Source organism: Python bivittatus, unplaced genomic scaffold, assembly GCF_059951505.1.
Source record: "Python bivittatus isolate LINGU-HERP-01145 unplaced genomic scaffold, Pbiv_v1 ctg000080_np1212, whole genome shotgun sequence".
In the NCBI taxonomy this organism is placed as follows: domain Eukaryota; kingdom Metazoa; phylum Chordata; class Lepidosauria; order Squamata; family Pythonidae; genus Python; species Python bivittatus.
The window spans coordinates 32175902-32189965 of record NW_028277035.1 but is presented as its reverse complement, the minus strand read 5'-3'; the positions used below and the strand labels follow the sequence as shown (position 1 = coordinate 32189965).

Here is a 14064-nt window from a genome sequence, read left to right as displayed (position 1 = left end):
GGATTCTGTAGTATTTCTAGGTAAGGTGGGCAGCGAAGCTCTCTTGAGAATGAGTTTAGTCCTGTTAATTTTTAAAAAACATGAATATGTTTTCCAGTCAATCTCTCTTCGAATTCCCTTCCCCCAGTATGGAAACTTCTGTAGTGTTTATTAGATGGCATTGCTTTTAGCTCATTTTCCTGGGTACTTCATGAAATATTTGGTAACCTGTTTTGCACTTATGAAAAGAGGATAAACATCCCAAACCAAAAATCAATTAACAAATAAGCAACAAAATGGGACCCATTTATTTATTTAATTTATTCAAGATGCATTCTGTTTACCAAAACGAAAACTAATTTGTACATTCCTGAAAGTTGTAACATTGCTTACAAACATTCAGTGACAGTGCTCAAGGTACATTTTGGTTACAGAAAAAAAACCTAAATTAATCCTAAAAATTCCTGAAAATTGGTAAATCTCTTTACAACTGTATAATAATAATGCCCTAAAAGATGTTCGCATACAATACCTTTTGTTTATGTTCTACCATGGATATGTACTTTGGAAAATGATTTTAGCCCATCCAGGTCAATGAAGATATTAGAGCAGTGTTTCTCAACCTCAGGAACTTTAAGATGGGTGGACTTCAACTCCCAGAATTGCCCAGCCAGCATGCTGTCTGGGGAATTCTGGGAGTTGAAGTCCTCCCATCTTAAAGTTCCTGTGGTTGAGAAACGTATTAAAGTAACAAATGTTTCACATTAGGCTCATTAATATGTGTTGAAACTAGGATGTACTGCAGTGCAATGGGAATTATTTCAAAGAATCCTGTTTAAAATCGCAACAATAACAACAGTGTAGTAACTGGCAACTGTGCTTTCACAATTGATCCTGGCAAATGGACATAGAAAACTGAGAAAATAAATGAAGGAATGTAAAACATTTAAAAAGTAGCATTTAAGAAATAAATGCAATTCTTTTCTAATGCAAAGGCAAAGACAGCCCTTCAGTTTTGTTGATGGAGTTTCAGATTCTTACAAGGATAGAATCACAGAATGTAAAGGTTGAAAGATATCCTACACCCAAAGATGATGTGGTCAATTCCTTGAAAAGTACCTACTGCTTTTACATCTTCAACCAGCAATCCTCTATTGATGAGGAGCAGATCTAGGAGAGCCTTGTCTCTTCTTCAGTCTTCTGGAAAACTAAACACACAGCAGGATCACTAAGGAATTTGGGGGACCTCACAATCTTGGCCAAGTTGGTCTTCCAACAGATGCCAGGGTAATTAAAGTCTCCAATTACTACTGTATCTTTATCTGCACAGCTAATATTGCCATAGCCAATAATTCCAGTATTCATCTCTCCTTTCCTGGACACATCTTTTGACACAAAATAGTGAGGAAAGTATCACTTTCACCCTAGTGCTTCATTGTCCTTTGCTGTGTCTTCAAGGCTGCGTAATTTGCTGTGTCTTCTCTGGCTGTGTAATTCGTTGTTGTGTGAATCTATAGGAAGGGATACTTGCCAGTGGACTTAAGGACTCTTGAGGGTTTTCTGTCACATTCTGAGTTTATGTCCCGGAAGGCAGCACACTTCTCTTGATAGGTAGCCCACCCAATAAATTGCTGTTTCACTTAGCCACATCACTTTTTCTTTATGGAGACAGAGGTGCTCCCTTTTGCAGAGTTTTATGGTCCTCTTCCTCAGTCCCTGAAGCTTGTGGTGGCTGTCCTTCACCAGGGACAGAATTATAATCCACAGTGAGGCCCTGAAATCTATCCTTCCAGGTTATAAAAGCTCTTCTTGATAGGCTTGAAATCTTGTATCACATTGGTCCATCTCACCTTTCCTCCACGTCTCTTTCTTCTTCCTCCTCAGAGGGTTTTTGGAGCTGTTTGCTCTACAAAATAAGGTTGCATGTCAGGTAATCAGTTATAATAATATCCAAGATATTTTTTCTCCAAATAATGAACACATTAATACACTTTAGCATGAAAGCCACATTCAGCTGGCATGTAATCTGCAAACTATGGGACTGTATCTTGTAATGTTTAGGGTGGGGGAAGGATATAACCATTTCTATTTTCTAGCTTTTTCAAAGTTATATATAAAGCATGAGGAAAGAATCAAAGCAGACCAGAACTTTGGGAATTAAGTGATGATTACAAAAGTATCTGTAAGAGAAACCATTTTTCCTCAAAGACTACAGTTTCATGCATTGTATGTGCTACAGCATACAATAATCTAAAAACAGAGCATGTAACTTTATGCCCCAAATAATAACATTGATTTTAACAGCAATCCCTTGCTTCCTATGGCAAGCAATCTTAAAAAATCTAAAAAGAAAATGCATATGATTTGCATTTTTAAAAAAAGGTGTTTCTGAGTGAGAGGATGTGTATCCAGCTTGGTAAATGCAATGAATGTTCTGATGTGACCTTTGTTTTGTCCTGCATACATCTGCTTATGTTGTGTGAGATCTTTTAGTCATGCTTCTTTACACTAAGTTATAGTAACAGAACTGCCCTAACATTTTGTTATGTGTGTGGCAAAATTCCATGGTTACCAGACAAGTATAAATACTTAGATTATCAAGATAATGTCTTTAAAAACCACACCTGTGAATATGAAGCTACCCACCCATGTAAGGCAGGAGCATATCAACCTTTACATCCAGAGTTTACATTCCCTCACAAGAGTCAAGCAGTTATATTATAGTGATAGTTTAAGTTCCATTCTGCCACACACAAAAAATTAGAATGGATTATATTGCTAGACGTTCAGAATAATGTCACCATTTTATGTATTTCTCAGCACTGTGGTACTGAGGTCTTGCTTTTCCCAGGAAATATCAGCCAAGCCAAGTCTAGGCTGAATAAGTCAAATCTAAGTATAGTCAAAGATGCCTTTTGAGAGGCACCGAGATGGCAATGGGTGAGCAGCTACATATTTAACCCCCCCCGAAATCTTTTTTAATTTCTAATCTTCACCTTTTATTCTTTTATCTACTATTATATACATACATACATAGATAAGAGGCCTTTCCACTGACATGGATAAGGGCATTGCCCTACCTATAACTCAGCAAGTGTGTGGGACCAGTTGAAGTTATAAACGCCCAAATTATGTCCTATCCTAAATTAAACAGTCTTCACTGTACTAGCCTGGCTAAAGTGTACTACTGTAAACATTACTACCAGCATGCAATCTACTGTATTTGTTTAAGTTAGTAATAGCGATATGCTGCTCCTTCTGACCACTCCCTTTTTTATAGTATCAGGATTAATGACTAAGTTTATTATGGTTTCCAATTCATTAGTGTTTTTTTTTTTTAATGGGACTGTTCTTCTTGTCCCTGAATTGTTTCAGCCTTGAGCTTTCCCTAAGCCCATGATTCAATTTGGTGTCCACCCTGAGTCCTTGATTCACTGTCCTCTCCTCTCTTGACAGTGCAATAAGGAGTGTCAATGCTGGTAATTATCCCCCATTTTTATATGTTCTAAAAAAAAAAAGATAAAGATAAAGATGACCTTGAGTCGAGTTAGGCTCAAGGTGACTGCAAATATGATTTTTTTTTTTTGGCAGCATTATGGAGGTGCCATAATGCTTTTTTTATGGAGGTTCCATTGCCTTTTTCTAAGATATTTTTTCAACTTCCCAGTCAAAAGCCCTGGAATTCAGGGAGTCCTTCAGTCAAGTACTGATCATGGCTGGCTCTCCTTACTCTTAGGATTAGTGAAGGCCACTAAAGCATTGCCACATAATCAGGCATTTTCTCAAAATCCCTTTCATCCTTTGAAGAACTTCTACCATTACACTCATAACTTTCCTTTTTCCTTCCTCTTTCTCTTTCTTCATAAGAAGGCTTCCAGCTATTCATTTAGTTGCTAATTTGCTAGACTCTCTCAATAAAGTTTGTTTTCTATAAAAATTCCTACTTTGTCTCTACTGTCTACCAATGAATACATTACGATGGCTCTTTACATGCATTTGGCTTTCTGTGTTTTAGTTGAAAGCTACTAGTTCTGGGATTAGGGAAATGGGATGACTCCTTAAGTGTAACAGTAACACAGTGGCACTTGGACTTAAACTAAAAATGAGCATGCATCAAGGACAATCTGCTTTAAACAATCCAATTACCCATGTCAGAATATGGTCCACAGTATTTGTGATTTTTGCTTTGGGTTTCTAAGCCGTGAATACACTTTAGTGGCCAATTATGCAGTACTTGCTAGTCAGAATAAGGCTTTACAGCTAGTCCTCAGTTTACAACCATTCATTTAGCAACTGTTTGAAGTTATGACAGTGCTGAAAAAAGTGACTTACAACCAGTCCTTGCACATATGATCGTTGCAGCATCTCCATGATCACATGATCAAAATTCAGGCGCTCAGCAACTGGCATGTATTTACAACAGTTGCAGTGTCCTGAGGTCATGTGAATACCATTTGCAACCTTCCCAGCTGGCTTCCAAAAGCAAAGTCAATGGGGAACCACATGATTCACTTAACAACTGCAGCAAAAAAAGGTTGTAAAAGGGGTGTGGTCAAGTGATGCCTCACTTAATGACTGCACAGCTTAATGATGAATTTTCTGGTCCCCTATTGTGGTCAAAAGTCGAGGACTACCTGTATTATGAGAAAAAGTTACATCAGCCTGCCCCATTTGGTCCAGCAGAAGGGGCATGTTGTGGACTCCACTGGTCAAGGAATTTCAACTGCGGAGGTCTAGGAAGAGGGCCTTTTCTGCTATGGCCCCTGCTCTGTGGAACACCACCCGAGGTGTGGTGTGCCCCCACTCTCATGGCCTTCAGGAGGAGCATGAAATCTTGGCTATGCCAGATGGCCTGGAGGCCAGATGGGGCCTTGCACCAGTGAAACTGGCTGGTGGGGTAATTGATTCTACCCCTCCCCCCCCAGCATCTTGAATGTTTTTAGTCTTTTTATGTATAGGATCTTTTTATATACTCTGACTTTTTAACTAATTAATGTGGATATTTATATTTTTAACTGTTTTTGGGTTTTACTTTAATTGTGAGCTGCCCAGAGTCACCCTCCAGGGGCGATGGGTGGCATACAAATTAAATAAATAAATAAATAAATAAATAAATAAATAAATAAATGTATATCTGCAAAACCAGCAGTAAATGTTTGAGGCAAGCTACTTTTGTAGTCAATAAACAGTTCAGGATCTTAAAGGCAACCAATTCGTAAGCCAATATTCAAAATCAAGGGTTAGAAATTTAGAAAGAAGTCAGGTCCAGTCTTCAGGCCAACTGGTTTTGCAACTAATAGCCATGAAGAGTATAAGAGCTCAACCTGAGCAATTCCAAAGAATTAATTTACAGGATTCACAGTAAAGCAGGAGCATGGCAACAAAACAAAGACACTGATTGTCTCCAGAAGTTAAGAGTAACAAACTTCAATGGTGAGACTTGAACACAGGTGTTTATAACATATGTTCCTAAAAAAGAAAGCTCCTGATCCTACAAGATCTCTGACAGTGTCACATGGGCATTGCTCCTCATAGCCTGCATGTTCCAAGCCAGAACCTTTTCTCCTTAGGCTCAACTAGTTCACCTGAATCAGCTGTTGCATTTTTCACAGCACTGCTTAGTTTAGCTTCCTCTCCACCTGGAAGTTATGAACATACAGATTTCCCCTGGACTTGATTTTCCACTTCCTGCTTTCCTTCAGATGAAGAAACTCTGAGAGGAGGCAGACCAATACTATATTGGGTCTTGCAATAAGGTCCCAGACAGGTCCCAGTTTTTGTTGTTCCAAAACTGAGCAAGTTACCCTTCTGTGCTGACTTAGCTTATTCATAACTTTTGGGGATTTCTGAGTCATGGACAGGTGGTGGTATTTCTTTAGATGTTGTTGCTCTTTTAAAAAACACAGTGTTCTCTAAAGAACCTTGATTCACTTGTCCTATACTGATATAGCTAGATAAGGACAAGCACAAAAAAGAATCTAGTTTGCTACATGAATTTATGATGGCCTGATTGCACACATGTGGAGAGGAAAACAATACGAAACACATCTGGGGAAAGTCAATTATTTCCAATGTGGCTTTCTGAAATTATTTAGCAATACATAATTCAGTAAAGCAAAGAAAAGCCTTATTACCCTGAGATACTCTAACCCTGCCAGCAATGAATGGCAACAGTTGTCAATCCCTCTCCCCTCGTGTTAAGTGAATTATTGAAAGCAGGCCTTGATGACAGAAATTCAATTATTAAATATTCCTCCCATGGCAAAATACTTAGTGAAACTGTATTTCAGTTGTAAAAATATCAGGAGCAGAAATGATGGAATGCTGCATTTCCTCAAACCAGTGTCACAGAACATAAAGAAAACTGCTGGATCAGACCAAAAGTCTATCTAGCTCAGCATCTGCTCTTCAATAAACCCAAACCCTGAGCTGAATAACACCTATCTGCCTATGTTCCCCAGCAACTGACTCTGCAAGGCACGGGGCTTCTAATTCTAGAGTAATACACTGCTATCACAATTATTAATTATTGACGTTATCTTGTATGAGTTAGGAAGAGGACTGATAAACCAGACATTTTGTTAGCAAAGACATCTGTTTTGCAAACAACCAAGCATCCATTTATTTGTTATGCTTGTTCTAGTATGTTCATGGTTTAATTTTCACCATTGGGCACTGTGGTTGAGAAACTATATCCCAAGGACAAATTCATGAAAAGATTAGCTGAAAGGAAAATTCAGTGGGAATAAATGTTTGGCTTGTTATCCATTTCAGTGAGGGAGACACTGAATGGGTATGTTTTTCATTGTGCTTTTCTTTCCAGAAGAAAAACGTTAAGTGGTAGTTATGGGTAAGCAACACAGTCTTTGGCTTGATTGCCATCTAGTATCACTGCAACAATGTTGAAAACAAAAGTGAATGGGGCCAACAGCTGTCAACATCCACCAAGTGAAAACAGTATTATATTAACAACAGGAATACAACACTGTTTCTATCTGTGGGGAGAAGTCACATAGCATTTAGGTGTCCATAGTAATTTATGGAGAATATCCAAAACAGGTGCCGGAAAATCAAAGTTTACACTGAACACAAACTTTGCCTCATGATAAGAATCAACCAGTTTTTGAGTTGCGTTCCTTATAAATGAAAAGAACAGTGTTCTCCTAATTAAAAGAAATGAAGCCAAGTACCTTACTATAAAAAACAGTTGTGTTATAAATTTATATGAAAGGATTATGGAAAAACAGTGTGGATTGGTCTTATTGGATCAGACCAAAACACAATCGGATGCAACATTTTGCCTCCAGGACAATCACAGCAGAATCCATGATGATGATCCAGTTATTACATGCGCCCTCTTCACTCTCCCAAAGTTGATGTCTACAGCTGCTTCTATTAGTAGTAGCTGGCTCCAATCTCAGCCTGGCATACTTTAACAGTTCACTGTGGGTATAAAATGAGAAAAAGTGGGAACTTAGTTTGGCCTGTTACTTTCTGCCCTGGACCCTACTCATTCCAGCCTAAAGACTTTCCCATGATTGCATTATATTACAGATGTCTGCAAAGCAGGACATGTTGGGAAATTGTGAGGTTCCCCAGCTTGGAAAGCAGTTAAACCATGCTTTGTGATATCTTTGAATGCCACTTGCCACTTTGCCCCCCAATTATTCAATGACTAGATTCATATACTGTTAAACTATGTACAGTTTCAGCTGTGAAAGTAGAACTGGTCCTGGATTCAAGAGCTAAATCCCCCAGAGATTTGCCAAGCAAAATCTCTTCCAGCTCCCCTAGAGTTTATTCTCATCAAGACTGCTGTCCACCTTCTACCAGTAGGGAGAGCTTTAAGGGATGACTTCTCTCCTCCTATCATTCAGTAAGAAAAAGAATATCCTACATCTAACTGAACTTTTTACAACTTCTCCTAATATCTTTAGGAAACAACATATAGGCCCATAAGCAGTTTACCCATGGCTACAATAGGAACTTCATACTATGCTATTAAATGAATAGTCAAATAACTAGAACTCTTCTCCCACCTCCCTTCCAACTTAGGCTCTGCCAATATCTTCTCTACCTGCTTGTTGCTATGGGTCTTCAACATGGTTTTTCTTCCTCTCTCCCTCTGGTTGGAGCATCTTTCTTGTCTTATGTCATATCGCCTAACCATTTCTCAGCTTCTCCACAGCAGTGAACTTCCAGCTCTTCAAACCCCAGTGCCTCAGCTGTCAGTTGCTTCTCCAGCATTCCTTGTACAAAGTCTCTTTGCCTTCCCTTCTTCAGTTCTCGCCCACAAGTAGTATTTATGCTTATGCCAGGAGGATTCTCTGCTAGTTCCCAATCTCTTCCTTCTTTCTCTGATGCCTTGTCTCCCCCTGCCTCCTTACCACATCCCAAGTTGGAGTCCCATATATACTGCTGCGCTAGCTTACTGTCTTTCTGTTCCCACCCAAACTAGCTTCTTTTCCTCCATTCTGTCTCCTCTCCCATTACCTGACCTTTAGGGCTAATTAAACTATAACCTTTAGTGCTAATTAAAGTAGGACATGTCTCACAGGAAATCTTCCTATCTCTTCCCCCAAATCAGTACCTTTACTTTACCCACCCATTGTAAAAGAGCCTGTTTCCTGTTGTCTAGCTATTTGGTTTACAACCCAGCCAGTGACAGCAATGACCCAAGACTGCTGCAAATCCTGTCATTGAGAAATAGTACAAGGAGGGAGAGGGTTGGATGACCTCCTTGAGGCATGTAAAGGATGCACTGCTTTCACCTCATCCAGAGCCACAATGAATGCCATATTCTGTCTGTCCATTGATACTGATTTTCCCCTTTTGATAAAAGAGCCCTGTGTGCATATGTGAGGGTGCAAACATAATACCTTCACACACATGCCAAGTATTCACAGAACCCATATCCATTATGTGAATATGCAAGGAGCCATGTGTCTGAATCCCAATAATCAAACTGGACATAAATGAGTTGAGTATTGTTAGGGTTCCAGATGTCAAGCAAGCCTCCTCATTTTCCCCTCTCTATGTTTGTGTTCAGTCTCTAGGTAGAATACCTAAGAAGGCTTACTGCTTCATAGAATCTGGACTGGATGCCACAATCCTATTAATGAAACCTAACATTTCATCTCTTCTTCAGCAACTGCACTGGACTGGTAGTTTGTGTTAAGTCCTCATTCATCTAAAGCAGTGTTTCTCAACCTTGACAACTTTAAAATGTGTGGACTTCAACTCTCAAAATTCTGGGAGTTGAAGTCCACTCATCTATATTATTTTTTCATATATACTTCCCAACCAAGTTTCCCCTTTTATAGCTTGTAGATTTTTTCTTTTTCACTTGTGTATAGGTCTTTTTCTTCTTACTTTATCTCTGATGAATGTCCTTGTCTGGATTTTGACCCAGTATACCAACCTGTCAAAATTGGTTTGGATATTAATTCTGACTTCTGTTATATTTGAATCACTATAAAGTGCACCTGCTCCTATTCTAATATTTATTTTACAAAGGTTCATTTAGTTGAAACTTATTTCTGTAATAAAACTATTACAAAGTTTTATTTTAATACATTTTCCTCCCAGTAATTCAGGAAGTCATACTTGTTGGATCTTCTCCATTTTATTCTTATATCAGTTTTATTTATTTATTTATTTATTTCAGTTTGGTTGCTGCCCAATTCCAGCACAACTCTGGGCTACTCCCAATATAAAACAGAGTATAGATGCAATGACATAATTTTTTAAAAATACAATAAGAGAAATAACACAATGGCAGTCTGGATAACAACATCAACTCCACAAAAAAAACATCAATTCCCTCTGGCAAGGGGACTTGCATGCACCCTACTCCAAGGCCTGGGAGAACAGCCTTCCCAAATGCCATCAAGGTGGGAACTGTCTGGATCTTGTCAGTTTTTTGAGACAGGCTAAGCAGAGAGATAGTGATCTGTCATCCCATGAACTTAATGGCTATGGAAATTTGCAGACTCCTTGGCCTTTTACATCTTTGGTAGCTTCTGCTTAGGTTCTGCCTGCCCTTCGCACATTGGCCATTTCAGGATGGGGCCAGCAAGGGAACATGATGGCTCATCTATTCTGTTTCTACATAACATAGGTCAGATTGAATAAATAATGGTGATGACTTGTAGCAAACACCTTAATTCCAATGAAAAGCAAGAAAATAAATAAGCAGATTTGCCTGCTGTAACCTCACATTCTAAATTCATATCCTAAGTTTGAGAAATCAAACATGATCGTTTCCTTATTTCTTTCCAACCCAGCCACTGCTTTGGAATCTTCCAAACTTAGCCTGAGTTTTTCATGTCCTTAGTTTGTTTTTTGTTTCTTTCCTCTAAAATATATACTAGCAACACCATAAAAAAACAAGGGAATAAAGTAATGTTAACTAGGTGAGCTTTGTCATTTCATTTGCATGCTTACTGCCATGACCTTTGACTTGCGAGTGTTTGTTTTCTGTGTGAAGCACACACACACACACACACACACATGCATACTGATAGAGACACAAGCACTCAAAGGTACAGAAGAAGCACGTCTTGGGAAAGAAGGAAACACACAGATTTGCATTAATAAGCCTCAAGGATATTCAAGATGTTCCAAGCATGTCAGCAGCACGTCTCACATGAGTGGGAAACATGCTGGGGGGAAAAATGGATACATCATTCAGTATATTCTTTGTGCGTGTGGTATGCATGTACTGCTTAAACTGCCAGCTTCAGACATTGAAAACAATATTGAATTCTGAAAGGAAAGCTCTCATATTCATGTAATTAATTAAGGAGGACAGTCCATTTTTCTGGTTTGCTTTTGCTGAATAATTAGTTAGTGAATATTGACTTATCAAAATCTCTCTTTTTCTATGCTCCGTGCCCACATTCACTACAAAGAACAGAAAATTGAGTTCACATACAGGCATGGTTTATATAAGTATAAAAAGACACCACTTAACCATTCTATACCATACAAACTCTAACTCTGCACCACCCCTGACAGTTGAAATGGTAAAAAAAGGATCATTAGTATCAGACGTGATCCTTCCATTACAGAGTGTTGCTAGATGACCATTCCACCACGACATTCTGATTAATACGCTAGTTAAGTGTGGATTGAATGGAACGATGATGAAGTAGATACCTAACTATACTCAAAGAGTGCTCATCAAAGATTCCTTATCAAACAGGATAGAAATATCACGTGGTATGTCTCAAAAGTTCAGTCTTGGGTTTCCTACTCTTGGATATTTTTATTGACTTGAATACGAAGATTGAGGGAATGTTTGCCAGCTTTGCAGATAGCAGACAATTGGCTAGGGGAGAAAACAGAAGTAATTTTAGAGGGGCTGAAAGTAACTCAATAAAATTTAACTGAGATAGATGTGAAGTTCTTCCCTCAGGAAACAATAATCAAATACACATGTAAAAAATTGGGGATACCTGGCTTGGTAATGATATTTGTGACAAAGATCTTGGGATAGTTATTGATTGCAGCTTGAATTTGAGCCAGTAGTGTGTTCTGCCTGCAAAAAAGGCAAATTTATTTATTTATTTAGTAGACTTATCCCTGCCCATCTCCCCACAATGGGGGACTCTGGGCAGTTTACATCAAATTAAAACCATAAATACATAATTAAAAGTTATAAAAACAGAGCCACACTTACACAGATAGAAAAAAGATAAAAAATCCAAGAGGCCAATGGAGGCCACACCAGGCCACTAAGGGGCTAGCCAACCCCATTTCTGACAACCTCCTCCCCACCCCAGGCCATATGGCAGAGCCAAGTCTTCAAATGCAATTGTGGGTTGCATCAACAGATGCACAATTTCCAAATCACAGAAAGTAATCATTCCACTTTATTCAACTTTGGTCATATACCACCTGTGTCCAGTTTTGGGTGTTACACTTTCAGAACAGTTCGGAGAAATGGGAAGAGGTTTGGAGAAGGCAACAAGAAGGACGATCAGCAAGTTACAACATCAGTCTAAGACAACAGATTGAAGAAGTTGGGTATATTTAGAAAATATGACTAATAGGGAATACAGTATGATAGCGTACTTCAGATATGTGAAAGAACGTCACACAGAAGAAGCTCAAGACCTGTTTTCTCTCATTAAAGAATACGAGATATAGTTGGCTTAATTCAGGCAGATTCCAACGGAAAGCTAGAGAAACTTCCAAACAGTAAAAATTGTTTGACAGTGGAACCAATTACTCAGAGAAATGGTGGCCTCCCTTTCACTAGATATGTTTAAGTGGGGGCTAAACTGCTTTAATTTGTATTTCTACATGATGAAGAGGTTGGACTAAGTGGCCTAACTGACCCCTCCACCTTTATGAGGGTTGGAAAACAAGCCCAAATGTTTGTTTATTTTATTTTTTTACCTGTGGCAATCCAGAGATTCTCAGTGGGTTACAATCATGCCATTAAAATATCCTATTAATGCCACAAAAAGTTAAAAGCATAAAATAAAACAACCAGCCAAATACAAAGAATAAAGATGGAGCCATTTTGTGCTACTGTCACTTATTCGAGCACCTGTATTTTTCTCCTCCATTTTACTCTGAAAGTGGGTTCCTGTTCTACTGGAGCACCAGAATGTATTTATTTATTTTGTTTATTTATTTATTGGATTTCTCTCCCACCCATCTCCCCTACAATAGGGACTAATATATAGCAGAAAGACACAATTTTAAACCCATCACAACAAGACATTAGATTTGTAAGATTGCAAATGGCAGCTACCTCCAGAATCAGCCAGATTCTGATATCCCTCTGGAATTGAAGCAGATTTTACTTCAAGAAGCCATAGCTAGAACTGGTAAGTTGCACTTTCAGCATAGAGCATGATTTTTAAACTTTTTCAGGCTGCAGAACCTGTTAGTTAAAAAAAAAATAAATCATGGAATCCCTGATCAAGAGACAAATCTCTAGTGACAGAAAATTATCTGCATGAACTCTTTTCTTTTAATTATTTTCCCCTGAGTCTCTCAGGGAACCCCATCAAATTCTTGTGGAACCCCATCAAGCTCTTACAGAGCAGTTTGAAACATCTTGGCAAAAAACATTAGTGATCATCAGTAATAGATTCTTGACTCTCAATGTGAGGCGGCCCCTGATTGGAGGTTGGCAGACGTTCTTGCCCCCTTCATGCAGTCACATGGTTTGGCCCAATTCTAAGCAGTAGACATTAAATTATCTTGAATCTGCTCCCTAGAAAAATGACATCATCTGAGATGTCAAAGGCTAGAGAAACATATGATTTCATTTTTTTTCCAATGATGTGATAAAGTGTTTATAACTGCACAGGGAGATGTTTCGTAGGGATGGTTTGCTGGTCAAATTCCATTTCTAGTAACCACTGAAATTGGTCTCATGTTAGCATAAAGAAAACATAAAGATGTCCTGCCCCAAATCCACTTATCCACCTAGTTCAACATGACTCCTTCAAATCAAGCTTGATTGCTGAAGAGTTGATTCTTGGCACAAGATGGAAATGGCTTTTCCATTGCCTTCTCTCTAGAATGTTTTTTCAACTTCCCAGTTTTTCTGGTGATCTCCCATACAAGTCCCAAAGCAGGTGAGATTGTTCGGCTCTTTTGAGTTCAGCCAAGTCTTCTAGGTGCTGTAGCTGCCCCCAGCTACAGTGGCAGCCATTATACAGTGATAATGTATAACACAATATGCAACACAGTATGCTTAGATTTTAGTGTGTAGCAGAAATGCAAGGCCCAGAGCTGCACTCCTGAAAAGAGAAAATGCCAACTAATTCAGAGACTATGTTACATCTGTGTCCTCTCTGAAAGGAAGAAGATACGTCTACAAAATATGATTCAAACCATGTATATTCTCAGTAGGAATTCAATGGTTTTTTTACCTCCAAAGTTTAAAGCAAAGGAACTCATGGTGTGGGGTGAATCTTCCCTAACAATCAAAGAATAAATGTTATTCTGAAGTAAAAGAGAGTCCTTCAGTTCTGGGGACTTCAACTTACATTGAAATCCTATCCTGTTAGGATGATTTGTACCCTGCATTCTCTCCAACGCTGGGTGAGGTTCATACTA

At 38.7% G+C, this 14064-nt stretch overlaps 1 long non-coding RNA gene across 1 annotated transcript; it reads right to left on the bottom strand.

Moving 5' to 3' along the window:
* Positions 1-347: 347 nt before the first annotated feature.
* Positions 348-13701, bottom strand: LOC148216658 (uncharacterized). The gene is made up of 4 exons (XR_015794778.1): positions 12746-13701; positions 11439-11521; positions 7170-7422; positions 348-1885 (listed from the first exon to the last, which is right to left on the bottom strand). It is a non-coding gene; the product is annotated as an uncharacterized LOC148216658 (long non-coding RNA).
* Between the last annotated feature and the right edge of the window lie 363 nt (positions 13702-14064).